The sequence below is a fragment of the Sturnus vulgaris genome, chromosome 1, assembly GCF_052056855.1.
Source record: "Sturnus vulgaris isolate bStuVul1 chromosome 1, bStuVul1.hap1, whole genome shotgun sequence".
NCBI classification, from domain to species: Eukaryota; Metazoa; Chordata; class Aves; order Passeriformes; family Sturnidae; genus Sturnus; species Sturnus vulgaris.
Window position 1 is genome coordinate 118,850,832 of NC_142243.1, and position 24,985 is coordinate 118,875,816.

At 41.8% G+C, this 24,985-nt stretch overlaps 1 long non-coding RNA gene across 2 annotated transcripts in view; it reads left to right on the forward strand.

Annotated features, from left to right (window-relative positions):
• Positions 1-23,440, forward strand: part of LOC148225454 (uncharacterized) — a 54,213-nt gene extending 30,773 nt beyond the window's left edge. For both annotated transcript variants that reach the window (XR_015807444.1, XR_015807440.1), the window contains 2 exons: positions 11,917-12,095; positions 21,892-23,440. This is a non-coding gene — a long non-coding RNA (uncharacterized LOC148225454). The remainder of the gene's footprint in view (positions 1-11,916; positions 12,096-21,891) is intronic.
• The last annotated feature ends 1,545 nt before the right edge of the window (positions 23,441-24,985 follow it).

Below are 24,985 nucleotides of genomic sequence, written 5' to 3' on the forward strand. Positions count from 1 at the left end.
ATTTTTAAAATTGAGATTTCTAATAGAGAAGTTTTATATTAGACACACACACACATACATATATATATATATATATATATCTATATAGTGAGAATTCCTGCTTTTCCAGTGCCCCATGGGAATGGAAGAGCAAACAGGGTTGGGTTTTTTCCTCTCTCTACTTATCCCACCTCCATTTTTGTTTCTGAAACGGATTTCTGCAGAAACACCGCCACATTAAAGACATTAAATTATTACTTTTTCCTCATATATGAAGAGAAGGCTTCATAATGGAGGCTGTGTCAAAGTTAACAGGTGTCTTATTCCACTAATTGCTGTTCATAATTTTCATCTCAGGCTTGAACAGTCCCACTACTCACAGAGTGGAAAGCATAAGAAATTAAGTTGTCTGAAACAGGAAGCTTTTGGCCTGTTGATTTATTTTTTTTCAGTTTAATCTGTATGTAATCCCACAAGACCTTTACATATTGTCTCTCAGGCCCACTATCAATGCATACATTGCAGGGCTCTGGTTCCTTTAACATCAAGATGTGAGCCTCAGCAAACTGACAACACAGACGCACAAAAAAAGGTTTTTACAAAAAGTTAATTCTGCCCCACGTTCTCTGGAGAATGACATTGGTTTCAGCAGCGTGCATGTCAGACAGGAAAACTGACAAAGGCTGCCCACAGAATTAAGCCCAGAGCCTCTGATGCTGCATGATACCACAAATGGATGAATGCCCAAATTATCAAAGAGCTAGGATGCCCTTAGACTATCAGAGGAGTTTAGTGAGTAGAAAACAGTGAGCTGAAATGCCAGTCTGGTGGTACTTAAATAACATTAATGTAATGATCTACACTGCTAGAAATTGGTGCCGTCAGCATTTGCAAAATGGTGGACTTTTGAGCAATGCCAGTCAGTTTGTGGCTGCTTATAGAAACACACGAGCCCTGCAGGAATATCAAAAGAAAACCACTGTGCACATCTGGGTGTCTGTCCAGTGTCCTCCCCTGAGGTGGCACACGTACACAACAGAGTGAATGAGGCCTCAAGTGGGCATCTCATAAGCAGAACTTTTCTAAATTAAAGTACCCATCTTACTAACTGGTGATAAAAGTTAGTGCCTGAGTTTTTTATTTCTACATTTTCACAGTTCTGCTGAGCATTGCAAATACCTTGAAAGAACTAATATAGGCTTGGTGTAACCATTGCAACACTAGCACTGACAAAAGGAAAGAAAATTCAGGGGAATAAAGACTAGAAGGACTAAAAGATGGGACCAGAAAAGTCAGGCTAGAGCTAGAAAATAGATGGAACCTATATGTCCTTGCAACATAAGCTGATTGACTTTGGTTCCCATGGGATCACATCTGTGACAGTGTCTTCTCTTGTTCTTCTCCTTTGTGGAGTATTTTTCATTCTTACTCATTAATCCCTACCCCTTCATCCATAAGGATATAACACCTTCTAATCCTTTTGTGAGAGCTCAAAGGTTCCTCATACTGGTTTTGTTTCTAAATATTGAATTTGGTACTAATTGCAGCCTGGAAAGATGCTTCCTGACATCAGGACTGCATTGAAGGGTAATTCTTGCAGGAACTTGCAGTGACTTGAGTTCACTTCACTTTACACAGGCAAACTGTTTAATAGGAAAAGCCAAGTCAGAGCTTATTAAGCACTGTTTACATGGAGTTCAGGACAAATAGCACAAGTCCTGCATCTCAGTACAAAAATATGTATCACTTACGTAGATTCACCCCAGTTTGACTTTATAAATTGTTAATAAATAGTGCCAAGGCCTACCAAAATACAAAGCCTGCTTAATGATAAACTAAAAGCTTTCCATTTCCTTGCCTTGAAATAACAACTCCCATGTGTTTTATACAGTTATTACCTTCAGGGAATTTAGACTTTCATGAGTGCTCTGGCTATTTACTTTATTTGCTAATGGAGTTAGCTGGGCTGTAATGCGAGGAAAGTTGAAAGGGCAAAAACTGGTTTGTGTTTAGAAGTGCCTAGCAATTTGCAAAGGAAATAGTAAAAGTAAATTAAATATCGAAAGTAGTCTGTTACTTCTAATAATGCAGGGAGATGAATTCCCTCTATTTTAGCTGCCAGCCTTAACAGGGTCACAGAGAATTTTTAGCTGAGCAACCCAGTTTGCCGAGTGTAATTGTTTAAATTCCCCCTAGGGCAAGGCAGGTATGTCTGCAAACCTGCAAAGTCACCTTGGCCACTTCGTTGTTTCCCTTGTTTATTCAGACACTTTCCTGGTCCTGGGAAGAGAGCCCCACAGACCTGGTGACAGAGCCCACCAGGGGCTCATCCCTGGGGGTGCAGGCATGAGGGAGCCTGACCCTGTGTGCCAAGGGCTGCTGGGTGCCCAGGCATGGCTGCTCGGTGCTGCTGAGGTCCAGGCAGCTGGGAAGTTAAAACACAGAAGCAGTCAAGAAGGCAAGACCCAGGAGATCATTCAGAGAGTTCCTGGAGGAGAATCACCCTGTTATTATGGGCCTGGAGGACTGGGGAGAGGACCCTTGCTTTGGTTGGCTTGAACCATACACTTTTCGTATGAAATCTCCCTGGGATAAAATCTACAAGAAGCCCTGTGAGGAGGGAGCAAAGCCCTACATAACTTATTGAAGTTTTTCTCACAGCTGGTCTGATATCCCAGGGGGATGCTTGTGTGAACTGGATTTTGATGCATCTATTAACATTTCCTTCTTTTTGTCTTGGCGGGATGACAGAGCCTCATTAGATTTTGGACAGAGGCAGGCTCTCTCCCTCTGGGCTCAAAGCTAACTCGAGACCTCTCTCAGGCCCCTCCATGGGCTGCCCCAGAGCCTTGGGAGTGTGCAACACACCACAGAGCCCCACAGCTCACAAACCCTGTCCCTGGGATTTACAGCTCTGGCCCAGCACTGAGCTGATGCCTTCAATGCAGACTCCCTTTCTCCCCCGCTCCTCCATCTCAAACTCCTGCCCTTGATGTACAACATCAGCACACTCCTGCACACTGTACTGATAGTATTTCACTTGTGTGAGAGAAAAACAGCAATCTGCCTTATTTTGTTAGTGGCATTACCAGCACCCTAGATGCCGTCCAAGGGCAGAGACTGAGTCTTAGTGCAGAATTATGGATTCTCATTATTTTAAAAGCCCTGTTACAATCCCATCTGCTGTTTGTTTGCTGCAGTGTTGTCAGATTTCAAACTGTAGGAGAGGAAAATAGAAACTACTGCACCAAATGAAGCTGTATTCATTATTGAATGGCTGAATTTCATTATTGCAGAGGTTTTTAAATGGGTTTAACAAAGACTTTTAGATATTATTGCCAAATCAACTATTTAAACAAGCACAAGATGCTAGATACTAAATGAAGCAAGCATCTAAATCCTCAGAAAATACACAGTTAAAATAGCTCACTTTCCTTTGCTCTTTTGCTTTGGCTGCCAACACTTGTAGGGTTCCATGCAGCAAGTTGTACAAAATTAAAATTAGTGTATGAGCTAGGAAAAAAAATTCATCTGAAAGAGCTCATACAAGTACCAGTCCTGTTTCTGTCTTCTGATAGACCTGAGCTTGCAGGGCAGCTCTGGGACATGTCTGTCCCTGTAGTCATTCAAACATTGTCAGGAAGATGTTGGCAGCAGGAAACAGGCCAGTCTGGCAAACATCACCGTTTTCCAGCATAATTGAAATGCAAGGACTCAAAATAAGGGAAAGTGCTTTGTCTTTCCAGAAAAACAATGCACAACTTTAAACAAAGTAAGTAAAAAATGCGCTGTCATCCAACTCCTTTGTTTACTTTAAATCCTCCAGAGGCCACAGCAGTGACCTGAGCAGACAGGAGTTTATTTAATAATGGAGTGAATCATTCTTTTCAATTGCCTTCAGCGTAAGAGATTGGGGTTGCAGGAAAAGATGTTGGTGTGGCCAGCCTGTAAGAACCTAGAAGTGAATGGAAACATGGGCTGTAAAACCAAAACATGTTAATCTTGAAAATCTTTTAAAGCCCCAATCAGAGGAAACCAGAAAAGCTGTCTGAATGCTGGGAACAGGCTGGGGTGCAGCTGAAGCAGCAAAGCTCTGTTCCCCAACTCTCCCATCTGCTAGTGACCTGTCCCATTTGGAGGACTGTGAACCCACCTAATAAGGAGGTTCAGTGCGTGCTGTGGGCTCCAACAGAACAAGATTGAATTTCCCTTTTACTGCTTGTCAGCTGTGCAGTGACCTGTGGAGTTAATAAACTTTTATGCCCGTTATTGTTCCCCATTACAATAGACATTATCAGCGTCCTCCCCCTCCTCTTCAGAAGATTCAATCACTTTATCTTGGCAATGCATTAGTAAAATAGTACAATAACTGAGATACTTTATATATTTAACTCTCTGAAAGACAGACTACTTGCCTGTTTCTATAGGCTTGAGTATAAAGTTGTTAAATTCAGATGCTGTGCAGGGCTCACAAGTTGTGTAATTATTTCCACAAGCTGTTTTCTCTTGTAAGTAAAAACTTTATTTCTTTTTTCTTTTCCTCACCACCCTCCTCAGAGGACAAGAATTCCCATAAACGCAACCTTCAAATAATCATGTTTTTACTACCAATATATAATTTAATTTAAAAGGAAAGGAGGGGGAAGTTTACAGGGTTCTTATTATCCAACTGTTACATTTCATGATTGAATTCATTAAAGCAATAATTCAGAGCAAAGGGGTGGTGCTGAGGGCAGGAAAGTTTACAGTGTAAATACTTAGTGAGCCATGCTGTATAGCCAGGCCTCTTATCTTGTGAAAATGATTTATAGAAAACAACTTGATTACATTTCCAGCCCTACTACCGCTGGGTGATTAGATGAGAGCTCTTTGTTGTTATGACTGTCTACTTTAACTAAACTTAACTCCATCTGCTTTTCATTTAGCAAACACCACATCTCTCTGGCAGGCAGCTGCCAGGTAAAGAGCAATTTGGAGACTGATGCTGCTGGGGGTTTGCAGCCCTCGGTTCAGTTCCCTGACCTCCCACAGGCTTCCTGCCAGAAAGTCTGACATCTCTTAATCCCTCAGCGAGGTCCCTTGAAATAGCTCCTCCATCTTTGCTTATTTAGACTAAAACTTTCTCAGGCAGACTAGACTGAAACTGCTGCATGTTCAGGCATTAATGGAGTGCAAATACTATGGACAGGAAGATTTGGTATCATTATGCTTATGTCGTCTGATAATGTAATTGAAAACAATATTAGGGTTGTGCCTGAAGGACCTGAGCATCACTTAGGTTTTACCACTATTGTAGGTCAAGGAGAAAAAGAAATAATCTAACATCTCCTGATTTATCTGACTTCAGCTTGTGCCAGGCTCTTTACAGCAAGGACTTCAGTATGTGCAATTGTGTTTGGAAATGGCATGTGTGGAGGAAATGAGGACAACCTCTTTTGACCACTTTCCAATGCATGAATGATTGCTGCCTCTGCATTCTCATGTGCACATATGTCATTTCATTTAATTTTTATGTTATTTTCCCAGTTGCAAGGAAAATGATGTAAAGCCCTTTGGACCTAATGCTGCTATCAGAAACACTGACATATATCCTGTGGAATACCCATAGTGTGTTTGCTGATATGTATGAAGACAGAATTTTCCATATTGGATCTGTAAATGGATATGTCCACCACAGATGGGGGAGCTCTTCTGCAAGGTGGAAGAAACTCCCTAACTGGTCATCCTGAGGGTCTGAGTTTTTGCATTTGACGTGGAGACCATAAGAGAGCCCTTGGCATTGCATGAGGTTCAGAATAGATGGGGAGGCTTCCTGTGAAGTACACAGCAGAAAACAGAGAGACAGACATGGGACCTAAAGCTACGTAAACCAGAGGAATTTCTTCCTATAAATCTCTGTACTTTATTCTGAGATAGGGACGTACTTACCATCACTAAGGGTCCACTGCTTAGACCTCAGACCCAAACTAAAGGCTTAGATTTATTTTTTGTTTCAAAGAGAGAAAATATTTCCCATCACTCCAAAAGGGAAGGAGAGGGGTTTTGCCCACCTTTAAGATAAGTACTCCTCTTGCATAGAACCCCAACAATCCATGCCATGCTCCATCCCTTGACAATAGTCTTAAGCCTCAGGACGGGTCTGCATCCTCAGGTGCACTCTCAGCACTCTGCTAACAAGTAATGAGAAAAAACATTCACTACAGAGGAAAGAACAATCTTTTGGCTTATGAATTAGAGGCATCATCTGAAGCTCAGGGAAGCTGGATTCTAGTCCGTTCCCTGAATGATTAACACAACATGGTATAATTGTGCAATGGGGCTGGGTAGCACATAATTTACACTTCTGAGCAGTTCCTCAGCAGGCAGGTGGTGGGGGGTTAATCTTTCAGCTTTATCCCAAGACCCTGACTCAGGAAATCTACTTTAATGGGGTTGTTATACTTTATTCCCTTTTGAGGGGTGGACCCATCCCTCTCTTTCCCTGGAGGCAGTGTGTTGCTCATCCAGTTCCTTCCTTCAGTTACCAAAACTCATCCCTCCTCTGGCTAGGAAGTGTTGTTCTATAGCCTGTCCTACAGCAAGCCACAGGGAGTGAAGGTTATAAATGTTAGTTAAACAAATCAAATTACGGGCTTGTATGTCCAGCCTAAATGAAGAGAGGGTTATATGTGCATTCAGGGAAGCTATTAAAAGTGAAGTTTTTGTGGCTAAATAAAAGGAAATGTGTGCTTGGGAAACTTATTTCCCTGTTTAGTCTGTTTTCAACTAGCTCCCTAAGGTTTCTGGTTTCATCTAGGGCTATATCCTCAGGCCAGGATATTAAAATTTCTAGAGACAGTGAGAAAAGATGGAGACACACAGGCACTGCAAATGGCCTTAAAATTAACTTAAAAATGGGAAACAGTGCAGGACAGAAAAAAAGCCCTTTCTGCCCTGAGCAATTAATCCCTCAGTTTCCTTCTTTTACACCAACATGTACTGGTTTGTTTTCTAAAGAGTGTTACAGCTACTTTATCTAAAAATGTCATATACATGATTGCATCATGCATATTTTTGTTGTGCTCAGACAACTTAATGAATTTTTACAATAGTAGCTATGAAGTGTCATTATATCCATTTTGAACAGAGGCAGAGTTTTGGTGACTTGCCTTCTGTAATCCTGGGACAAGAGACATAAGACCATTTTGAATTCAGATCCTGTTCTGTACCTGGATTATCCTTCTTCTACTCATGATTGCAGAAGTTGCACTGGGACCTAAGAGACTGTTCCCATCTCACAAAATATTGCCTCTCTTGCTTGAAAGACCTCTAAAAGGTGTAAGAGGAAATTAGAAAGAGAAAGTAACTGGTTAAGGTATATGGGCCGAGATATATCACATCTGCCTTGTTCCATCTCTAAAAAAATAAAAATAAAAGGCAGGCTTTCTGAATAAGGTGAAGCTGTTTCACCATGTTTCTATTTAACATCTTCTCCATTCCTACATGGTAACTGCATTTCTCTGTACCCATGCAGAGCTGGCTGTAGATGATGTTTCATTCTCCAGGTGGTAAAGGCTCAGGCTTGAAGGAAGATCTCCAGAACCATTCCTTATTTTACCTGAAGTGACCAAGTGGATTTCATCTAGCTGCTGCACATCATGTAATGATCATAAGGAGATCACCTCAACTGCCCATTGAAATCACTTTTGGCAGGATGAGGAACAAGGTCAGCATAGAATAGTTTGGGTTTGAAGGGGTTTTCAAGATCATCTAGTTAGAATCATAGAATCACAGAATATCCTGAGTTGGAATGCACCTACAAGGATCATGGACATCCAACTCCTGGCCCTGCACAGGACATCCTCCAGAGTCACACCATGTGCCCAAAACCCTTCTTGAACTCTGTCAGGCTTGGAGCTGTGACCACTTCCCTGGGGTGCCTGCTCCAGTGCCCAACCTTCCTCTGAGTGAAGAATCTTTTCTGAATATCCAATCTAAACCTACCCTGACACAGCTCCAGGCCATTCCCTTGAGTCCTGTCAGTGGTCACCAGAGAGAAGAAATCAGTGCCTGCCCCTCTGCTTTTCCTCATGAGGAAGCTGTGGACTGCAATGAAGTCTCCCCATCTCCTCCAAGCTGAACAGACCAAGTGACCTCAGCCATTCCTCATAAGGTTTCCCCTCAAGGCTCTTCGCCATTATTGTAGCTCTCCTTTGGACACTAAAATTTTGTAAAGCTATTAAAGAAAAGCTTTACAACCTTCTAATGTTGTGATATTTAAATTGCACGCAGCACTTAAGGTGAGGCCACTCAAGGCAGAGGAGAGCAGGAGAGTCACCTCCCTTGCCTGGCTGGCAGTGCTGTGACTGATGCACCCCAGGACATGGTTGGCACTCCTGGCTACCAGGGCACACTTCTGACTCTCCCATGGGCAGGGACACCATCCACTAGACCAGGTTGTTCTTGGCCCTATTCAACCTGGCCTCGAATACTTGCAAAAGTAGGTTGGGCATTCAAAACTTTTCTGGACCACCTGTTCCACTGTCTCACTGCCCTTATGGTAATACTGTGAGATGCTCATGTGTTCGCCAAGGAAACTATGGCTGAGACTATTCTCACTTTATTGTCAGTCATTCTGATGATGAGGTAACTTGACATGGTTAAAAAGAACTTAATGGTGATGCTTGAATCACAATTAATGTGATTTTTTTAATAAGGATTTATCTTGAGGATAAATAACCAAGAGCACCCCATTTGAGCTCATTTGTGCCAAGTACTGCATGGATCTCCTGCGTTGCAAAACAATAAATTTGAATTCTGTCATTATATACTGCCCACTCACAGTTAGAAGAATCATTCATTTCTGATGTTCACAGCAAGCTGTGAAGCTAGGAGAAAAGGGGAAAAGTAAATTCTGTGGTGCAGAACAGGAAAGTTTGCTAAAAAAGAACCCAAATATCTTCTTGTGATGCTAGTAAGATCAATTCTAACATAGGGAGGAAAGATAGATCAACACCAGGACTCTTGTTTTCCAGCAAGGAATCTCTCATACATACATAGGAAAGACAAGGCATATCAGAAAGATGCCAAAATCTCGTTCTGCATTAAAACATTTCTTGCTGATATTTTTTCTGAAATAATGTTAAAACATCTGAGTGTTGACAGCTTCCCAGGCATCAGTCTAGAAGTAACAATATGAAAAAGTGTCTAAAGCAACTGAGGCTAGAGGAAAAAAGAGGTAAAGTCCTTGACTTGAATAAGAAAGAAACATTTTAGTTCTTTATGAGGTACTCTATCTCATCCATCATGTGTCAGACTTTATCCTTGGACAGTGAAAAATCAGGTAAGCAATTGTGGAATTGAACAGTTGATGGAATAGTGAGACTCCTCTTTTTAGAATTCTTTCTAATGCCCTTGAGGCAATTCCCAGGTGTTTCCCTGTTTCTTCCTAATGCCTCAGCAGCCCCTGGTTTCTCTAGAGTACTTAGAATTCCATTCCCTTCCCCTGCTAAATCTAGTTTTAAGCTCTGTTTATGAGTTGAGCTATCTTATTGCCCCCAGCACTCACAGGAAAGAAGACAAAAATCATTCTCAGATCCAGATCTCCCAATTACCAGGAATCCCTAATTTCACTTGACTCCTCTAACATAGCATCACTTGTGGATCAGATATGGGATTCTGGAGAGAACAAAATAGTGTAGAAAAAACTTGCTGTGAACAATTATGAAACCATTTGCCCAAAAGGAAACTTTCTTCTCTACTCCCAACTTCCAAGTTGCATTTGGCAGGAGTTAGTTCAGGCTGCATGACCCAACCTTTTCCACAGTGACTCAGCGTTTCAATGCCTGCAGTTCTTTGCAAAGCAGCCATAAGGTGAAGTCTGTTTTCTTTTCTGTAGAAATAAGGACAGCAGATGGCTTGTGGAAGAAACTAAGCTACATTTCAGGTTCTCCTGGGGCTTATTTAACTCAACCTTCCACATAAATAGTCAGATTGTGCTTACTTGCCAATGAAGAAAAGTCTATTTTCAAATTCTTTTATTTTCAGAAGACATAAATGTCAGCAGAGGTTGAGATAATGTTCAAGCAGTTTTAGTAAATGAGTAAAAATGAAATTTAAATTGCAGAGGGAGGATAATAATATCATCACTTGTATTGTGAAACCCTAAAATAAAGGCAGAAAACCTATTTCACAAACTTTCTGAGATATTACAATAATAATTCTTAGTCTGCCATATGCAGATCTGAGCTGGTAATGAGCATTCAAACCTTTAGTTTCAGGCTCTATGATCAATTTTTTAGTCTTTGTGTGACTGACACATTTTTAAAATAATTTGCTTTGACATTGCTAAGATTTATTTCCAAAAAAATCATCTATACAGACTTTGTATATCTTCCTAATAGTAAACTGAGCTTGTCATTTCAGTGTTTACTTGTAGTCTACAATTAAGGCACAAGAAATAGTCCACCTTTTGCAATACAAGCTGATACGAATTATGTATTTTCTCAATCAATAAAATAGGTTTATACATACTTTCATCTAAAGGTCATGTTACAAATTTGTTTGACATAGGGCTGTCAGGTTAAATTATTTTCCAAAAGTTCATTCAAAGACATGTATAAAAAAACAGCCCAAAGGAGATGAGAATATCTGAAAAAGTTCTATATCCCATCGTTTAAGGATTGTGCACATCTCGTCATTGAAATATTGAAATTTAACTAAGAGATCTGGTAAGTTGGGAATCAAGAGAGTTATTTTGTTTCCTATTTCTTCTACATCTTTTCATTTTTTAATGAACTTTTAAAAATGTTTCCTAATAGATATACAGCTTTGAAGTCCTTAACATGGAATGACAACCTAATCAAATAACATGGAATAACATTATTGAAAAAGAAGATAAAAATAGGGAGTTGTGTGAATGATGGAGCCTGCTTCCCTCCAGAAAAAAACCCCAAACCTCCATGCTATATAATCTGAGTTAAATGTCTGTCCAGCCTGTCCTAAGGCAATGAAAAAGAACTGTCTGTGGGCATTCAGAGCTGCTCGCCTTCCTGTGGGTGTGGGGGGATGCATGAGGGGTTTATGGCCATGTTCTGGGGAGCACTTACTGACTTCCTCAACAGCAACCTCAAGAACACTCGTGTAACATCTGTCTGTGCTGGAACAGCCTCCACACACCAAGGAACTCTCATCCTTGCTAGAAAAAAAGATCACTGGCACCTCCCCCCTGCCCCAGGTTCCTGGATCTTGAGTAACAAACAAACAAAATATCACTTGGTGCCAGGTTTTAGTTCATAATACAACCCTGGTACAGGAGTGGTGTTAATCAGGACACAGGCTTTGAGGAATGCTTTATTAGGTTATTAGCTCACTGCTAATTCTATTTACATGGCACTTCTTTCTATTGCTAAATTAAATATACCCTTAATGGATGGGATGACATCCCAGAAAGGAAAATGTTTCTTACAGTCGTTGGGAGAAACTTCAGCCTTCATTTTGCTTCTGGGGAAAAAGATGCTAGATAAGTTAGTGCTGCTATGTTTGGCCTCTGGGGATATAATGTCCTTCAATAAGTAATATGGGACCTAGATAACAACAAACACCTCTTCTGAAGAGAAAAGACAGAAGTATTATGTTATAAATCAAAGACAAGAGTGTGAGAAAGGTGCTTTCAGTTTGAGAAAATTGAAAGGAGGGCAGGATACCAATGAAAATACTATCTAGGAATGGATAGCAGAGCTTAATGAAATAATACTGTGTTCAAGCAATCCTGTCTGGAAACCAAAGAGAAGTGTAAATACAAAGAAGGAGACTAAACCTTAAAAGTGATCATTGGAGACAATATCTGAGAAAAGCTTTCTAAGACGAAAAAGAAATATTTTAGAAAGTGAATTTATCAGAGTATATGGTAATCTGAGATGCTTTTATCTTGAGATTTCTGCTTGAATTCTTTCCCAGATAAATCTCACCTTTCACAAGAAGTCATGACAAGAAAATACTTGTACGGAGGAAGTGGGAGGAGCATGGCACGGTGGCACTGGGGTGCCGGCCACTCTTCTAAGGAGAACTGGAACTGAGGAAGATGGGCTTTTCAGAGCATCCAGACTACTGTTTCTACCTCCAGTGGTTATCTCTAGGTAAATCCCCAGAATATTTAATCCCTCATCAGTATTCCCATACTAGAGCTCTTGAATGTCTTCAAATGTGCTCTTTTGCCCTCTCTTTTAATGTCTAAAGGGAATTTCAGTATAACTTCTGTAAATTGTTGTTGTGACAGTCAGCTCCTTGGCTTCTGGGAGCAGGTGGTTTCTTAAGAGCTGTCAACAAGCTTTTAGGAGAATTTCCACACCTGTTATTTATCATTTCTGAAGCCACATGTGTCTCATTCCCTGAGGTGAGGCTGTATACACTTATGTTTTAAGTTACATTTAAAAATTAATATGCAACTAGATACTTATAAGAATCTTGACCCTGGAACTTTTCTTGCCTTTGTGTGAACTTTCCTTACATAGGTATGATCTCCTCTTTTCAGGAAAAATCATCCCAGTAACCTGAGGGATATTTCCCATGTGCCAGATTTATAAAAGCAAGAAAGATAAAGAACATCTTAGTTCAAGTGGGAAACAGTGAGTCATGGTGGTGACAAAGAGAAATATGATTCATGTCACATTTTCAGGTGTTTCAGTTCCTTAAATATCATAGATAATGATTCATTGATTCTGATTCTTTACAGATTTCCAAGTGCCTCTAATGTTTTGTTCTAACAGCTGCTTTGTGATGGCTGACAGCTTTAGGAGTCTAACTCTGCAAAATAGCAAAGCCTTAAAAGCATGCAGTGAAGAGTTCTACAGAGAGTACAGCCCCCTTGCCTTTGCAAGCAACTTCACAAACAAAATTACTGACATTTTGGCCTAGACATCTGAAGTGTGCCTTGCAGTTTGGACCAGAAAGTAAAGTGATCTGAGGAACAGAGGGAAAAACTGACTGAGAAGTGAAAATTGAACACAGAAGCTGTATGTGCATTAGGAAGGGCAGTCATCCTAGCTTTTACAAGCAGGGCAAACTTTTGCTGGATATAGGTAGTGTTTACTTTTTTATTGCCTCACAAGAATTATTTTAAACTGTTCACTGATACTTTAGGAATCAGGAGAGGTCTCCGCAGCATCTGGTTTTCCATTCTCATTTCCTCTTTGCTTCTGGCTTTTTATGGAATGATCCTTTTGCCCTATAAACTTGCAGTGAATCTAAATATAAAATGAACCAGGCAGAATGCAACATTCAGCCTCCCTTGACTACTCACTTCTGAGAACTTCCCTCTGTGCTTGGAGATTTAATAGCAGAGCTATTGCTTGTGTAGCAACTACAATAGGAATCTCAGCAATAGCAATCTCATTGCTAACTTCATTTTTGTGACGCTATGGGTGAACCCCTATCTTGCAGCATTCACTATGCCAGTAATAATGAGGCTATTCCTTCTGAATGTATAGAATATATTTCATTAAACATTTCCCTTTCTTTTTTATCCTTGGGTTGAACTGTGCTCTCATTCACAGTATTTAGCAATTCATAAGTCTAGATAGCGTTTCTGTGTAAAATTATGTTTCCATATATTTAAATCACAATTTAATCATCTACTGATATTGTCTTTTACTATCTAGTCCTGTGGACTCTTTTAGTACAGATTATCCATTTTCCTGTGTGTTGGTTTGAAAGTAAAACCAGTGCGAGACTCCAAGTCAGTAATACAATTTAATAGGAGAAAAGAGAAAAAAATAAAATACATGCAATAATATAAAAGAAACAACCACCAACACAGTCAGAAATACAACCTGACACCCTGTCAGTCAGGGTGTTGGTAGCAGTCCGTATAAATGGTGGCTGCAGTCCTCCTGGATGACAGATGTGGTTCTGTTGAAGCAGTGCTTCTGTAGAAGGTGCAGTTTTCCTCCAAAGATCCAGCGATGATGTGGAAAAAGGTCCGACTTTCCTCTGGGATCCAGTAGAAAGGTCTGCCCTCGGGTCCCAAACCCCAGTTTTTTATCTAGGTAGGAAAGGCTTGGCTCCTGCCCCTGGTTGGGGCATCTCCCAATGGGGTGATGTAATCTTATCAGTCACACAATAGGACTTAATGGCCCATTAACAGAATATATCTTCTGGAGGAGGGATGGGTTGTGAATAGATAACGATGATCATCCCCCCATCTTATCAGATGGCACATCAGCAGAGGATATCTCCCACAGAGATAAGGATCACCACCCCTCCCACATTTTAACAGATGGTGATAGAATACACATTTTTGCATTGTACCCCAGGACATAATCCACCCCTTATTCTATTACCATCTACATCACACCCAAACCAATACCCTCTTACAGATATATAATACAAAATGAAACCTTACATACAGTTCTCACTAAAAATTAGGTCTCTGCGGTACACAACGGGTTTCCCCATCTTTCTGCATTACCCACCAAGTGTAACCAGGTCCTTGAGCAAAAACAATCCCACGTATTGGTTTGCCTTTGCCTGTGGTGGGATTAATCCAAACAGTCTTTCCTAAAATACCTTTCATGTGTACCACTGGGACCTTGTCCCCATCCACTGTGTGCAGGGGTTCAGAGTGGGCAGGACCGGCTCGATTGATGGACCCTCGAGTGTTAACCATCCAGATGGCTTTGGCCAAGTTCATTTCCCAATTTCTGAAGGTTCCACCACCAAGTGCTTTCAAAGTAGTCTTAAGGAGTCCATTACACCGTTCAACTTTCCCGGCAGCTGGCGCATGGTAAGGAATATGATATATCCATTCAATGCCATGTTCTTTGGCCCACGTGTTGATAAGACCGTTCTTGAAATGGGTTCCGTTGTCTGATTCAATTCTCTCAGGGGTACCATGCCTCCAAAGGACTTGTTTTTCTAGGCCCAAGATGGTGTTCCGGGCAGTGGCATGAGGCACAGGGTAGGTCTCTAACCATCCTGTGGTTGCTTCCACCATGGTCAGTACGTAGCGTTTGCCCTGGCGGGTTTGGGGAAGGGTGATGTAGTCAATTTGCCAGGCTTCCCCATACCTGTACTTTGACCATCGTCCACCATACCACAGAGGCTTTACCCGCTTGGCCTGTTTGATTGCGGCACAGGTCTCGCAGTCGTGGATGACCTGTGAGATACTGTCCATGGTAAGGTCCACCCCTCGGTCACGGGCCCATCGGTACATCGCATCTCTCCCCTGATGACCAGAGGCATCATGGGCCCAACGAGCTAGGAATGATTCTCCCTTGTGCTGCCAGTCTAGATCCACCTGTGATACTTTCACTTTGGCAGCTCGGTCCACCTGCTCGTTGTTGTGATGTTCTTCATTAGCCCGGCTTTTGGGTACATGTGCATCCACGTGTCGAACCTTTATGGTCAGTTTCTCTATTCGGGCAGCAATGTCCTGCCAAATCTCAGCTGCCCATATGGGTTTCCCTCTGCGTTGCCAGTTGGCCTTTTTCCAGCGATCCAGCCAACCCCACAGAGCATTAGCTACCATCCATGAGTCAGTGTAGAGATAGAGCCTTGGCCACTTCTCTCGTTCAGCAATATCCAAAGCCAACTGGACGGCTTTTAGCTCTGCGACCTGACTCGATCCACCTTGTCCCTCGGTAGCTTGTGCAACTTGTCGTGTGGGGCTCCATACTGCAGCTTTCCATTTCCGGTTAGTGCCTACAATTCGGCAGGAACCATCAGTGAAGAGGGCATATCGTCTTTCAGCCTCCGGTAGCTCATTATATGGTGGGGCTTCCTCAGCACGTGCCACTTGTTCCTCTTCTTCTTCAGAAGACAATCCAAAAGTCTCACCTTCAGGCCAGTTTGTAATTATTTCCAGAATCCCAGGGCGATTTGGATTCCCAATACGGGAGCGCTGAGTGATGAGGGCAATCCACTTGCTCCATGTGGTGTCAGTGGCGTGATGTGTGGAAGGCACCTTTCCCTTGAACATCCAGCCCAGCACTGGTAGTCGGGGTGCCAGGAGGAGTTGTGTTTCTGTGCCAATCACCTCTGAGGCAGCTTGAACTCCTTCATAGGCGGCCAAGATCTCCTTCTCTGTGGGAGTGTAGTTGGCTTCAGATCCTTTGTAGCTTCTGCTCCAGAATCCCAGTGGTCGACCCCGAGTCTCACCAGGCACCTTCTGCCACAGGCTCCAAGACAAACCATGGTTCCCGGCTGCAGAGTAGAGCACGTTCTTCACATCTGGTCCCGTCCTGACTGGGCCAAGGGCTACTGCATGAGCAATCTCCTGCTTGATCTGGGCGAAGGCTTGCTGCTGCTCAGGGCCCCAGTGGAAATCGTTCTTCTTGCGGGTAACCAGGTAGAGAGGGCTCACAATCTGACTGTACTCAGGAATGTGCATTCTCCAAAAGCCTATGGCACCTAGGAAGGCTTGTGTTTCCTTCTTGTTGGTAGGTGGAGACATAGCAGTGATCTTATTAATTACCTCTGTTGGGATCTGACGACGTCCATCTTGCCACTTGACTCCTAGAAACTGAATTTCCTGAGCTGGTCCCTTAACTTTACTTCGCTTAATGGCAAAACCAGCTTTCAGCAGAATCTGGATAATCTTCTCTCCTTTCTCGAAGACTTCCCCTGCTGTGCTGCCCCATACAATGATGTCATCGATATACTGTAGATGTTCGGGGGCCTCACCCTTCTCCAGTGCAGCCTGGATCAGCCCATGACAGATGGTGGGACTGTGCTTCCACCCCTGGGGCAGACGATTCCAGGTGTACTGCACACCCCTCCAGGTGAAAGCAAACTGAAGCCTGCATTCTGCTGCCAGAGGAATGGAGAAAAATGCATTGGCGATATCGATAGTGGCATACCACTTTGCTGCCTTGGACTCCAGCTCGTACTGCAGTTCCAGCATGTCCGGCACAGCAGCGCTCAGTGGTGGAGTCACCTCATTCAATGCACGATAGTCTACGGTCAGTCTCCATTCTCCTTCAGATTTACGCACAGGCCAGATGGGGCTGTTGAAGGGTGAGTGGGTTTTGCTGACCACCCCTTGGCTCTCCAGTTTACGGATCATTTCATGGATGGGAATCACTGAGTCTCTGTCAGTACGGTATTGCCGGCGGTGTACTGTTGTTCTGGCGATTGGTACCTGTTGCCCTTCAACTCTCAGTAGTCCCACAGCAGAGGGGTCATCTGCAAGACCAGGCAAGGTGCTCAGTTTTCTAATGCCGTCTGTCTCTACAGCAGCTATCCCGAAAGCCCAGCGATATCCTTTTGGGTCTTTGAAGTATCCATTTCTAAGATAGTCTATGCCAAGGATGCATGGGGCCTCTGGGCCAGTCACGATGGGGTGTTTCTGCCACCTGTTCCCAGTTAAACTCACTTCGGCCTCCACTACAGTCAGCTGCTGGGATCCTCCTGTTACCCCAGAAATAGAGATGGATTCTTCTCCTACATACTTTGATGGCATCAGAGTACACTGGGCGCCGGTGTCAACCAAAGCCTTATGTTTTTGTGGGTCGGATGTGCCAGGCCATCGGATCCACACAGTCCAATAGATCCGATTATCCCTCTCCTCTACCTGGCTAGAGGCAGGGCTCCTCTATTCCTGATCCTGGTACACGTTGCTCTCTCCCTGTAAATAGGTTCTTGAGGTTCCTTCAAGAGGATCAGTCATATCATCATTCTGATACTGTCTGGAGTTCTGTACACGAGAGACTGGAGCAGCATTGACTCTAGATGAACTTCTTGGGGTAGGTGTCCCTCTTTTCAGCTCCCGTACCCGGGCTGCTAAGGAGGAGGTGGGTTTTCCATCCCACTTCCTCATGTCTTCTCCATGCTCCTGAAGGAAAAACCAGAGGTTACCTCGTGGAGTGTGTCCTCTCTCCCTGCCTGAGGAACGCCGGCTCCTAATGGCAGAAACTCTTGTTGGTTCAGGAGAGATCTGGTAGTTGTTTTCCTTAAGTTCTTTTTTTAGTTTCTGATGGCCCTCTTCAATCAGGCTTCGGACTTGCTCCACCAGCCGTGTTTCCACGGATGAGACATGGGTACGAAATGGGGCTGTGACAGTGTCCTCATAAATTCTTAGTTTATTGGCCAAGACGCCTACCATGTCCTCACCTTCCCTCCACTGCAGCGTTGCCAGGTAACGGGAATACATCTCTGGTCCAAGTCGTGCAAATCTCAACCACATCTGTGACGTGCACCGGACACAGTCTGGGCTCTTAGGAAATCTCTCATCTTCTGAGAAAATGATCTCCAGCACGGCCAATTCCCTCAGGCATCGGATACCTTGTTCTATTGTGCTCCATTTTCCTTGGTGCACCTGAAGATCTTCTTTACAAAGGTATCTGTCCTTCACACTTGTCAGCAGTCGCCGCCAGAGGCTGAGAGTTTCTTGGGTTCTCCCAATCCCCTGGTCAATGACCACATCCCGGGACAGAGATCCCAGTTGCCTGGCCTCACATCCATCCAGAATGGTGTCATTGGCTGCAGCGTCCCAGATGCGGAGCAGCCAGGTCAAGATGGACTCATTTGTCTGGCGGGTGAATTCCCTCCGCAGGTCACGCAGCTCACCCAGGGATAGAGAGCGAGTGATGATCTCTGGCTCTGTCACTTCTGCTGGGTGCGAAGGTCCTGCCACGTCCTCGTCAGTCACTATGCGAACTGATTTGCTCTTTGATTTCTTCTTCTGAACGGGCGCAACTGCTACTGGTCTAGGCTGTTCTGGCTCAGTGATGGTTTGTGTGGAGATGCTGATGGTGCTTCTGGCTTTTTTCTCCTCTGTGGCAGACTGCATAGACACGGACACCGTTGCTTTGCTTTTGGCTTTTTCCTCCTCTGTGGCAGTCTGCGTAGACACGGACACTGTTGCTTTGCTTTTGGCTTTTTCCTCCTTTGTGGCAGTCTGCATAGACACGGGCACTGTTGCTTTTTGTTTGGTTCTTCTCCTCTTTGTGACATTCTGTGCAGTCGTGGACGAAGTTGATTTGTTTCTTTTTTCCTCTTCCTCAAGAATACGCATCAATACGCCATGTAGTGTTCTGTTTCTAAGCATGTTGTAGGCTGTAAAGGCTGTGCAGAGGAGACAAAGCAGAACTAACAACAATATTGTGCTGTCCTTAGCATCCAGCGGGAACTCAACATTTCCAAAAACTACTGTATCAGGCCGGAAAGATTGGAAAAAATCATCCTTTACCCCTCCCCCCAAGGGCTGGGTGTGATTGTTAAAACCCCGGATGTAGCAACCTAGACTAGGACAAGCAAACAAAGTCGAGTATATATTCCGGATTATGTTCATTGCCTCAGAGGTTATCATGCAGTAGACATAATAGGCCAGTAAAGCAATTTTTATACCATATCCTGGTCTACACAGGAGCATTACAGCTGGCAGATAGTTCCCCATGTGTGGAAAAATATAGAGAGCAAGATATAAAACCCATGTAAGCATGTTGAGAATCATGGTGAAAACAAAATTGTAATACTGACTTTCCTCAGCACCCTTCGTGCCCCACGTTGGGCGCCAATTAATGTGTTGGTTTGAAAGTAAAACCAGTGCGAGACTCCAAGTCAGTAATACAATTTAATAGGAGAAAAGAGAAAAAAATAAAATACATGCAATAATATAAAAGAAACAACCACCAACACAGTCAGAAATACAACCTGACACCCTGTCAGTCAGGGTGTTGGTAGCAGTCCATATAAATGGTGGCTGCAGTCCTCCTGGATGACAGATGTGGTTCTGTTGAAGCAGTGCTTCTGTAGAAGGTGCAGTTTTCCTCCAAAGATCCAGCGATGATGTGGAAAAAGGTCCGACTTTCCTCTGGGATCCAGTAGAAAGGTCTGCCCTCGGGTCCCAAACCCCAGTTTTTTATCTAGGTAGGAAAGGCTTGGCTCCTGCCCCTGGTTGGGGCATCTCCCAATGGGGTGATGTAATCTTATCAGTCACACAATAGGACTTAATGGCCCATTAACAGAATATATCTTCTGGAGGAGGGATGGGTTGTGAATAGATAACGATGATCATCCCCCCATCTTATCAGATGGCACATCAGCAGAGGATATCTCCCACAGAGATAAGGATCACCACCCCTCCCACATTTTAACAGATGGTGATAGAATACACATTTTTGCATTGTACCCCAGGACATCCTGCCACTTTCCCCTTCCTGAATTTCAGAATTTCAGTAGGCATTGTGACTTCAGTTGCAGTTTTCAGTTTCACTGCAAAAAGCATCTGCATGGCAAGATATTGCAGTGCAGGAGGGTGTGTAACCACATTCTTTTACAGCGTTGTCCCACACCTTATTTTTCTCCAAGGACAGGAAGCAATTTAAAGAGCTGTCCAAGGAATACACTTCTGCAGTTCTAAGGAATGGCTTCCTCAAGAGCTGGGTGAGGGATGGGATGCCACTCATGGGTTGTGTGGATGGAGCCTACTCACTGCCAGAGGGGTGTTCCTGCCAGTTACTTGTAAAAGTTCGTTCAGTACCTAATGAGCAGATGTAAACTGAGGGGCTTAGGAAGTGGTGATTTGCTGAATTCAAAGGATTTCCAACAAGGAGCAGTGTAAGCCCTCAGCCAGTTAGGCTGATCACCTGTATCACATACCACATACTGTTCTACTTCTACTGGATCCAATGGCTTTGTGTTTTGATAGCACATCTTCAAAGAAAAGTGTGCTGCTTTGATTTAAGGATGAGGAGAGTTTAGGAGATGATGGATTTTCTAAGCAGTTTACTTCAGGAAATAATCTTTTGGAGTGTTACTGTGTTTAATACTAATAGGAAATATCCTATTAGAATTTATCTGATTAAATTTCTTAGATTTTCTTACACCTTTGTCATTAAATAAAAGGCTATGTATTCCCCCTGGTTTTCTCCTTGTGAAGACGTTATACTCTGTAATCAAATCACTCCTCAATCTTCCCTTTTAATAAGCTAACCAGATTTAAGCATTAAGCTTTTAACAGCAAGATGTTTTCTCCAGAACATAGAATAAGTACTATGGTTATCATGGGAGCTCTCTTGAGACTTCTAAACCCCACTATAAATGCAGCCACCAAAATTGCATGCTGTATTTCAGTATTAGCCTCACCTGTGTTTCACACAGGGATAAAATTACTTTCACTTCATGGATTATGGGGTCCAAACAGTCCTTTTTCACTAATCCATGTCACTCAGAGGCATTAATTAGGTTGTTTCCCCTGCTGTGAATTTTAATTCCTTATAGAATTCCAGGGTACAGTTCTGTATTCGGCTGGTATACCCCATCTATTAAGAGAGCTTTTGTTGTGCAGCTTTGTGTTTTATTGTTTACCAGTGTCTCAAAGCCCTACATATTAGCAGAAAGCACTTTTTTCCCTTTGTAATTTCCATTCTTAAACATCATGGGGCTACACAGAAATACTTCATGAAAGGTTTCCTGGACTGATGATATAAATAACATGATTTATTTTTCATATACTACTGGGAAGTGCTTGTTGAGTAACTCGCTCTGGTTTATAGCTTACAGAACATTCCACTGGTTTTGTTACTGAACCGTAAGTGATCTGTGAATGCTCAATGTCCCATATTCCCCATATTACTAATAACTCTGAGGCAAACAATGGTGTGTTGAAGGCTCCACATTGTTCTCCCTATCTGCCCTCTCTGTCTTTCCTAAAAAATGTACATTTTACTTTTATTTTGAGCATAGAATTTTTCCCAAGATTTTAGTACTGTGGCATAATGGCGTGGGGTTTTTTTCCCCAAGAAGGTAAATTTTTGGCTTAATTTATCATTAGTAATCCCTTCCTTCCATCTCTTACCTAAGAGATTTCTCCTTAGTCAAATGGCCCCTTGTTCCAACAGGACAAGTCATATCTCTGCTAGTAACAACTTGTCATTTATCTTCCCTTGCCCATGAACTGACAATGATATGTGGCTTTTTTCCCATCCATTTCAGGTTGTTGTGCCAGGGTCAACTCACCATCCTGTGGCAATGGAGGACCTTTCTGCATTGTATTCACAACCAGATGCTGATTTCTATTATCATGAAGTGTCAAGGAAGGATGATTTGTGGTGGCTCGTTGTATACTGAATAGTTTCCTATAATTTTTACATGTTTTAATAAAAAACAAGATCAACACAAAGCATAGTACGACCCATAACACAGAGAGACCTGTGTATAATTGAAATGAGTCTCAGAAGGAAGCACCAGACAGCTGTGCCTGTTTGGGCTGTCAATAACAAATAAAAGATATACTCAATAAACTGTGCCTTAGTCTGATGTTGTTAAATCTGCATTTATTAATCATGCACAGTCTTCTCCCAAACAATTCATTTCCACTTGTTAACAAAAAGTTTTGGAGAATCTTGAAATAGTTGATATCTAAAATGAGATAAGAAATCTGGAGCCAACTGTTTCCAAAGGGCAAATGCATCCCACATCATTCTTGCTTAATATTTAGCATAGATGACATTTAAGGAAGAGGAGTAAAAAAAGAACTACGAATTATTCTGTCTTTAAGGGCAAGGTGTTTGCATTTTATTATTGTAACTACAGGAATGTTTTTCAAAGGAGCACAGTTTCTACTTCTATTTTTCTGCAAGAGAGTAATTTCTGGACTGTTAATATAATATTATAATTTTCACAGTTTTCAATTTAAGTAGTATATACAAGAACATATGCTCTCACTTAGGTACTTCAAGGATTTAATATGTTTACATGGAAATTAATGTATCATGCCTTGATGAGACATGATATGCAAATTCCCCCTTTTTGTTAATTGGCGAAATAATTTCAGCCATCTTACACCACTGGAAGGCCTTGAAATAGGTTCCTTTATACTGAAATCAGACGAAATTTTGCTATTCATTTCAACTGGGTTGCAACATATGCTAATCTTCAACCAAATGGTTGCACTTTTCCTTGCATATACAGAATATTTATGAAAATAAAATTACTTTTTATCTAGGAAACGATTCTCCTATCTCTTCAATCAAACCCAGGCTAACACTTTCTCCAGTTCATTGTAGGTGGTTTTGTTTGGGCATCACTTCATTATAAACAGCTTTCTTGAGATGTCAAAATAAATGAATTCATGAAATTATTTAAGCACTAGGAACCTCCTAGAGGTGTTGGAAAAAATGTGCTGTAAATTGGCCTTTTTTAAGAACATTTGCTCTCTCAGAAAGACTCCTTGTATAAATATTCAAACTGCAAACATATTTTATTATTATATTTTGACATGAGCTGACAGGTAGTGGATCTATTTATATTTTAGTTTGCTTTAGTTTCATTTTATTTATTCACTTGTTGATTTAATTTCATATGAAAAATTCAAGAAAGTGCAGACAATAATAGTAAACATCAATTATGTAACCTCTCAGATGAGCCTGTTCAAGACAGTTTCTCAGAACTCATCTATTTTCTCCATGCCAAATAGTAATTTCTTTTAAACATTATGCTACACATTAATAAATTACATTAGTTCTCTAACAGAGCTGTAACTTCAAAGACAAAACCAAAGAGATTATGGGAGAAAATGGACTGGGAGTTCTAGATCAATTGTGAAAGGGATAAATGGAAATGTATTTTAACTTTACATCACAAATGCATCTGCTACTGAAGTTCAACAAGAAAACACCAAACTCATATAAATTAGATCTCTGAATTTTAATTCAGTTCTGACTCTGAAATACTGTCCTGTCAACAGCATTAATATCCAAAGGATGTTAAACAGTATTTCCCTGTATAATTTCAGAACAAAGCTTTAAAAGCTACCCAGACCATCAGATACTAAAACAGGAAAACCCAAAATGAGCCCTTCAAGGCCTGTTCTTGAGAGGGGAATATGCAAAGATTCAGACCAATACACCCTTTTAAATGAAATGAAGAAAATAATCTCTGAAAAGAGTGTGAACAATTGAAAATACTCTACCATACACAGAAGATAGCCATACAACCCAACCATGCTGGTGTCCAGACATTTTCCTCATTGTCATTAACCTTTTGGTAAGATTGCAGAAGTGTGATGCAATGAGAATCAACCTCAATACAATTATTTCACTTTCCAAACATGGTGGAGTGTTTTTTAAAACACTATATGTTGAATACAGAATGTATGCATAAACTAATATATATATAGGATATAAAAGGATGCCTACGCTCTTAATGAATGGAAAAATAAGCAGAAAAGGCAAGTGCAACAGTTTGGATCTGAAGTGGTTTGTTGTACAGAGCCTGCCCCATTGCTCTGTCATGACAGGAGTCACACCCTCAGCAGAGTGGTTTCTGTTCCTACTTCACAGTCATCAGCCCCTGACTGTCTACACCTTTATTCCCATTGTACAGATTAACAAAGGTACAAGCTCAACCTCAATATGTCAGGCAGGCTTTTTTCACCCCAACCTTCTCTTAAAGTATCAAATGACTAAGAATCTTTTCATATGGAAGGACTACCTTGACGGATTTTTGGGAACATCTCAGATGGTTAAAAGGTTGGAGAGGTACTGGCAACTGTTTGTCTAAGTCTTAATGTTACAATAAAAAAACAGCATCCAACAAGGCAAGTTGGATGAAGATATCAATAATTTTGTTGTGGGTCCAGATTGAAATGAAAATCTTCTTTTTGTTTTGTTGTGGGTTTTGTTTCAATAGCTTTTAAAACTATTTTCTTACAAGCCTTAATCTAAAGTTCACAGAGTCCACTGTGGATCAGTTTAAGATTATTTCTTAAGTTATTTTCCTGGAGGAAAATTCGTCCTTATTATACACATCACTGCTAGTTTAAATGGGATTTTTCTTAAGAGAAAGACAAGGAAGTGTTTAATACTCTTTCAGTGCCTGGAATAAATAAAATGGACCTTATTGTATGGCAGTCATATGTCATTTCATACTCAGGTATGAATATGATTTCATTTACACAGAATCACACAGAATGACTAGGTTGGAAGAGATCTTCAAGATCATCGAGTCCAACCCATGCCCTAACACCTCAACTAAGCCATGGAACCCACATCCAGGAATTTCACATCCAGGAATGTCACATCCAGGA